Consider the following 6887-nt stretch of genomic DNA (forward strand, 5'->3'; position numbering starts at 1 on the left):
TAAGAGGGTCACTCGGGCTGCTGTGGGAAGGTTGTGTTAGCCCCTTACCACCTAGACCAGACAAGAAGTGGCGGGGGTCTGGACTGGGAGTTTGGGTGGCCATGAAGAAATCCACTTAATATGGCAAAATATTGGAACTTTCTGGATATTCTGATGATTCATAGGGGACACAAAGAACAGATTTTTACCATCATGGTGCCCTTACAGCCCCTGCTTTGCAGGACCCCCTCATGGAATGGGAGCACATCCAGGCTGAAGGCCCCTGTGTTCCAGGTGCTGTGTGGGTGCTGACGTGCCAGGTGACTCCATGATGGCTTCCATCCTCAGGGTCACCATCAACTAAGACAGACTGAAGATGTAAATAGTAATGGAAGGACATGAAAGGTACAAGAGTCAGAGGCCAGGCCAAGAGCGCAAGCTGAGCAAGGGGCAAGGAAGGCTCCCTTGATGGCTGGGTCCAGAACCGGGACTGCAGACCGGAGTTTTCTGGACAGAAAGGGGTGTGGGCCTTCCAGTCAGGTTCAGATCCACAGAAGCATGCACACGTGGTATGCTAGGGGCACCACCGTGCCATCAGGGAGGGGCATGCTGGAAAAGAGGCTGCAGAATCTGGGACTCACTCTATCCTGGGGCAGTGGGGAGTTTAGGAGAGGGTGAGTCAGATCGGTGTGGTGTTTGCCTAGAGTCAGGAAGATGAGTTAAGAGGTCTGTTGAAGTAAAATTATTCATTACAGAATAGCACCGTGTATGTTTCTAAAATACTTGGTGCCATATTTATTCTCCTGAGCACTTAGAAAAGAATAACTGGGCCCTTGAGTCTTGGTTGCAATCATTCATTCATCCAACCAGTATTCATCAAGCATCTCCCACATGGCCAATGCTGGGGACCCAGTGGTGAAGTTGGAGACGACTTCACTCTCACGCCATGAGAAGTGCTTTAAAGGAAGAGAACCAGATACCTGTAGAGCATGTTACAGAGGAGTCAGGTCTGGTCTGGGGTTGGAGGTCCAGGAAGTGACTGGAGTTGAAGCTTGAAGGAGTTGGTATTCAACATGCAAAACTGGGAAAGAGGCATTCGAAGGAAGTAGCTCGTGTGAGGGCCCTGGGGTGGGAGGGAGCATGGTTCATTTGAGAAGTTAAGAAAGCACAGAGAGTAAGGAGGAGAACAGGGAGGGTTAGGGGAGGAGGGGGTAGGGCCTGTGCCAGGCCTGGCCCTGCCCTTTAAGGTGCCAAGTCCTTGCAAGCATTTGAAGTTAAAACATGATGGCCATTTGTTGATGATTTCTTGATCTCTCTGTTTCCCCTTAGGCACTGGTGGATTCTCGACAGAACCACAAAGTGGAGTTGGCTACAGATGAGTCTGTTCATGGCCTCAGCTTCCCACCTATTCCTGAGTCACCTTTTGCCCCTCAGACAGAGATGGGATAGTGCCAGGATGTGGGTTTGTGTTATCTAATTTCTTGGAGTTTGTACAGGTTTTACCTGGTACCAGCGTGACCTTCCCATGTACCCTCTTGGTCAGCAACTCACAGTCTGCTTGCTTTATTTTATAAGGAGTTAATCCCACTTTCTGGAACTTGCTCATTCTCAAAGTGAGTGGTTGTTAGCCCTCAAGACAGTCCGCAGAAATTTCAGCCCCATGGGAAAGAAAAAAATGCAGGTCTCTACCTGATGCTTGGAAAGCCAGCCATGTTAACTTTGTCAACACCAATGCTCATCAAATATGCACATTTATCTAGTGTTCCCAACCTAGATTCCCAGCCTGGGATTCTGTGGGCCAGAGGCCCCAGGGTAGAGATTATAGCCTAACATCCCAGCCGAGAATCTTTGATTGCAGATAGGAAAAATCCAGACATTTCTGAACTCCAAGACCACAGTGATTTACGTGGCTTGGTGATAAGCTATTACTGATAAATTACTCGAAGTTTCTGCTTCCCCCGACTCTGGCAAGAACTTTGGCAGAACTTCTACGCCATATCCAGTACTAGGAACTTGCCAAGTTTATGTCCTTAAAATAAAGTGGGTTCCAAGATAGATGGCAGAAAGTGGGAAATGTGATTTTTCTTGATTGGGTAACTAAGAACCACACAGCAGGCGGGAGCCATTTTGGGCCAAAGAGCTGTTCATTTAAAGTGTTTATTGACACCTGGAAATAGGGATTAAACTTCAAATGCTATTTTCACGTCAAGTTTATGCTCTATAATTTCATAATGGTGATAAAGTCCAGGCAGCTACCAAAAGGAGAGCTCCCAAGTGATCTTACTACTGGGTCTCCCTAATACAGACATTCAGGATCCTGGACCAGCTGAAGCCAGGGGAGGAAGCACCCTGGCGGGTCACCGGCTGATGGAAAGGAGGCGCCGTGATGGTTAAGTGTTTCCATGTTGGCTACCTGATTTCTTTTCAGACGGTCTCAGCTTTGGTTGGTTTGTATGACTGCCTCAAATTCTCGGTGGTCACCCTTATTTTTTATTTGGAATGTGTTCCCCACTCTGTAGAGGACTGAGTCAGGGAGATGGCTGTGCATCCTTGAAGGGTTCCATTTTGACCCTGATCATCCTCAGTAGACATGGGTGCTACTCCAAGCGTGGCCTTGGAGGTTTGGGGACCGCGGACAGCATACAAATCGAGAGGTGAGGGACAGCCGAGGGAAAGAAACTACTCAGAATATGCGGTAAGAACCATGTCTGGTTTCTGTTTGGCAACACAATAATGGGATTCCTTGCATTTCTCCCAGAAAAGCATCGGTGGGGAAAAATCTTTGTTCTGGGAGGTGCAGTGATCATCAAATACTATGAAGGCCCATCATTGGACATACTCAAGCTGTGGAGAGCTGTGTTTTCCCAGAGAAATACCAATGCACAGGTAAGTTTGTATTCAGGACCCAGGACTCCTTGGAGCCATGGATACCCACCCATGACCCCTATGGGATGGGGAAGTTCACAAAAGGCACAACAAAAAAAGTCTTTCAGGTGGGGCTGGGGAGGGCAGTGAAATGTTGGCTTATGCTTGCTTCCCGGTTCTCACTTCTGGCTGTTCTCTGTCCTCTCTCCACCTCGTCCTCCAGCAGCAGCAGCACAGAGCCATCTCTGCGCCCATCGGCCTGCCCCAGAGACCTCCCCAGCATGGTGTGGTGGGGCAGCTGGTGTTGTGAATCAGGCCGTTGCCAATCAGAGAACGGCTACTTCACAACACCAGGGCCGCACCACACTACAGGCAGCATTCCGGCTCCAGAATCCACAAGGGCGCCCTCTGGCGAGGCAGCCACACCCACCGCAGAGGACCGTCAGCTCCAGAACCCAGGCAGTTCTGGGCTGGCTGCTGCAGCTCCCCTGCAGACACTGGCCTCCTGAGGCTGCTGTTTATCCCCCAACACAAATGCTCTGCTTTTAAAGAAAAAGACACTCCTGGTAACATTAGCTTCCTACAGAGAAAATGATGCGACCAGGCTTCCCACTGTGAAAATGAAGTTATGGGCCATCAGGAGGGTTAAGCGCCACTCAGCTGAACATTTCCTCCTAGGTGCCAAAACACCTCCTACGTGCGGAGCTGGGACCGTTGTTTTGATACTTGGTGATAGTAGCTTTGAATAGGGCAAAGTAGAGGAAAGGGAGGACCTAGTAATAGGACAGTGGCCTCCTGGAGAGAGGAAGGCTCTTTGTAGCCACATATACAGGTAATGCATCTTCTTCCTAGATGATCCCAGGGTCCCTGGAGAGCAAACACCTTTCTTGGCTGGGGAGAGTTCCACAGCTCTCCATCAGCGCATATCCCAGTGACCTGAGTGCTGGATAAGAACCAAGCACGGGATTGTTCCTAGGGCACTGATCTGCCAGATACTCCATCAAAGGTAATACCTGCCATTCATTACCTGTGCTGACAGATGGGCTTCCTTTCCCCAGGTCCGTACAGCCATGGACCCAGCAGAGCTGGAAAACTAATGGAGGTCTCTAGAGTTGGAGTAGTATTTCGTGCCTAACTTAAATCTTATATGTGACATCACCATTTTTCAGAGCCCAAGCAGGAGTTTTCAAGATAGAGTGGCTGGGTTGGCTAGTGTCCTTTCCAAAACACTAATAAAAATGAGGATGTTCCTCTCTCTAGCTTTTTATAGGACAAAGATCAAGAGCCACTCTGATTAACTCAGGCCCAGTCTATAGTCTGTTTGTATAGGGATCTTGCTGCTCTGAAAACCAGAGAGATAGATAAAAACAAGCACCATGCAAACCTTGCATAGCACCCAGGTTACATAGAGCCTGAGTTAACCAGAGCCACCTGCATCTGTATCACCTTAGAATTCTGGAAGGTGAGTCTACTTCTGTAAAGTTCTATCCCTCACCCCCATCCCTATATCGTTAACAGCATCTCTGAAATTTGTACTAAATTATGTTTAGGGACAAATATCTTCAAAGCAAAATAGTCCCAGTTTTCAGAAAGGGCTTCTTGCCGTCTCCTTCATCCAGTTACCAACTCGCCTACCACCAGCGGAGTCCAAGCCAGAGCCACTCACGGTGTGGTCCATGGGCGGCAGCTTCAGCATGTTGGAAAAGCAGGATCCCAAGGGCCACCATGCACCTGCTCCATCAGAATCTCCAGTGGCCAACTCGGGGAACATAGCAAGACTAATCTCTACAAAAAATGTTTTTAAAAATTAGACGGGGGTGTGGTGGCACACACCTGTAATTCCATCAGCTACTCAGGCAGCTGAGGTGAGAGGACCTTTTGAGCCCAGGAGTTTGAGGCTGCAGTGAGCAGAGATTGTGCTACTGTACTCCAGCTTGGGTAACAGAGCAAGACCCTGTCTCAAAAAAAAAAAAAAAAATCTCCAGTGGAGACAGCAAGCTGGTCAGGAACTCTGTTACAGGCACTCCAGGGGATGCTTCAAAACCACTTCCACCCGCTTTTGGGTCTCCCCACAACCTCTCCAGCTTCCATTTCAGCCTTCTCTCTTCCACACATTATAACCAGAATGATCTTTTCAAAATGCACTCCTAAATCATGCAAATGCCTCCCATTCCTGGCCTTGTAATTGCTTAATGGGTTATCCTCACGCTAACTTCAGTGGGACCTGTGAATGACATCCACTCCCCTCCCCACCCCTCCTCCCTTTCCATAAGATCCCTCTGGCCCCTGCCACGCGGCCTTCATTCAGCTCAGCCCTATCTAGAAGGCTCCCAGCTGCCTCCAAACTCCCATCATTGATGCCTGACTGTCCTCCAGGTTTTAGACAGAGCTAACTCCCACTACCCAGAAGGCCAGGTCAGGTAACAGCTCTTCTGTGCACTCAGCAAGCTGAATTCCATCCCTTCAGAACATTCATCTCATTTTGTCATTACTCATTCATGAATGGGAATCTTTGCTGAATCTGTGTCTTTCCCACTGGCCATAAGTTCCTTGAGGGCAGGGTTATTCAGCTTCATTCACTGCTGTACCCTCCAGCCTAGTTCAGTGTCTGGCACTGAGTAGACACTGAATCAATCTGTTCAATGAATGGAGAAGCACAGCCCAAGCCCTGTGTCCTTCAAGGTGAGACACTCTTGCTATTTGTTGAAGCTCTGGGTCTTTGTTTCCTTTCAGTGGCATCATTATTAATAGTAGCAGGCAATTACAGAGTAGAAACTGCCAGCCACTGCCCTGAGTCCTCCATGTACATTTAGCCATGTACTTGGTGCCTCCATTTCCTCCTCATAAGCAGGCAGGTCATGTAACCACCCTATCAGGTAAGTACCAAGACCACACCATCCATATTGTTGGTGATTGGTGTCACTACTGTTTAAACCCAAGCACTTTGGCCTCAGAGTCCATGTGTTGAGCCACTGCCTCCTGCTGCTGAGGAGCCAACGTGAAGGGGACAAAGCTGATGACGGAAGTCCAGGGCTGCTCCCAGGGACTGAGCAAAAAAGCCTTCTCCATTCTCAGAGGCTTCCACTCTGGTTTCTTAAACCAGGTAGACCAGGCAGTGTTCTCTCCCTTTGTGCATTTGTAGATTCTAACCTTGTTTAAAACACTTCATAATGGAACCTGATTAAAAACCTAATAAAATATAAAATGGGGTCAAGTCCAGAGAGAGAATGAGAGAACCATTTAAGATCCAGAGGATGCTCTACTTAATTTTGGTATTGAGCTGCTGAATTCATTTGAAGTTTGCACAGTGACCTTCAGAGGTCGAGACCACAAAGGCAAATTGTGCTCCCCACCCACCTCACCCCACCCCTGTCCAGAACTGTTTCCTCAAGGCTAGCCTAGGGGAGCACAACCTTGGGCTGCCTCCCCCGCATGCTTAGATCCAGCCAGAGCGCCACCCCTGGGCCACAGACCTCCATTCACATTGTGGCTTCTTTTCCAAAGTGTATTCACCTCATTGAGAACAGCCTCTCCCCTCCTGAACATTCCAGACCTTCCACTTAGGCTGACTTAATGCCACCTGGCCAGAAAAAAAGAGTGTCCATTCCCCCTTTTCTAAAACCTTGATTTTGTGATCATTTGAAGCTCTGACTTTAGAATCTCTGTATTATAACTTCCTTGGGATCCTACCTTTGCAGCTAGCCACATTGCAAATTATAAGACTCTCTCTGGAGGCCAGTTGTAGACAACTAAAAGCCCTGGTGACGTAGGGAGCTCGCCAGACACACACTTTTATACCCGCCACCTTGTCTTAAGCCGGTTACCATCTGCTGACCCCAGTCAGGTCTTCTGGGAAAAGCTGGGTTTGGGAAAGGAGTTCCCCGAATGTATTTAATAGCAAATGGAGCAATGGTTCTCAAAGTGTGCTCCCTGGAGCAGCAGCGGCACCAGCATCTCCTGGGAACTCATTAGACATGCACATCCTCCAGCTGCACCCACCCCTGCTGAGTTAGCAGCTCTGGGGTAAGGCCAGTGCACTCAAG

The 6887-nt window shown here is 48.8% G+C and overlaps 1 long non-coding RNA gene across 1 annotated transcript; it reads left to right on the top strand.

Moving 5' to 3' along the window:
- Positions 1-221: 221 nt before the first annotated feature.
- On the top strand, positions 222-2045 carry LOC144339131 (uncharacterized). Its single transcript, XR_013413830.1, has 2 exons — positions 222-384; positions 1309-2045. It is a non-coding gene; the product is annotated as an uncharacterized LOC144339131 (long non-coding RNA).
- The last annotated feature ends 4842 nt before the right edge of the window (positions 2046-6887 follow it).

This window comes from Macaca mulatta, chromosome 2 (genome assembly GCF_049350105.2).
Source record: "Macaca mulatta isolate MMU2019108-1 chromosome 2, T2T-MMU8v2.0, whole genome shotgun sequence".
In the NCBI taxonomy this organism is placed as follows: Eukaryota; Metazoa; Chordata; class Mammalia; order Primates; family Cercopithecidae; genus Macaca; species Macaca mulatta.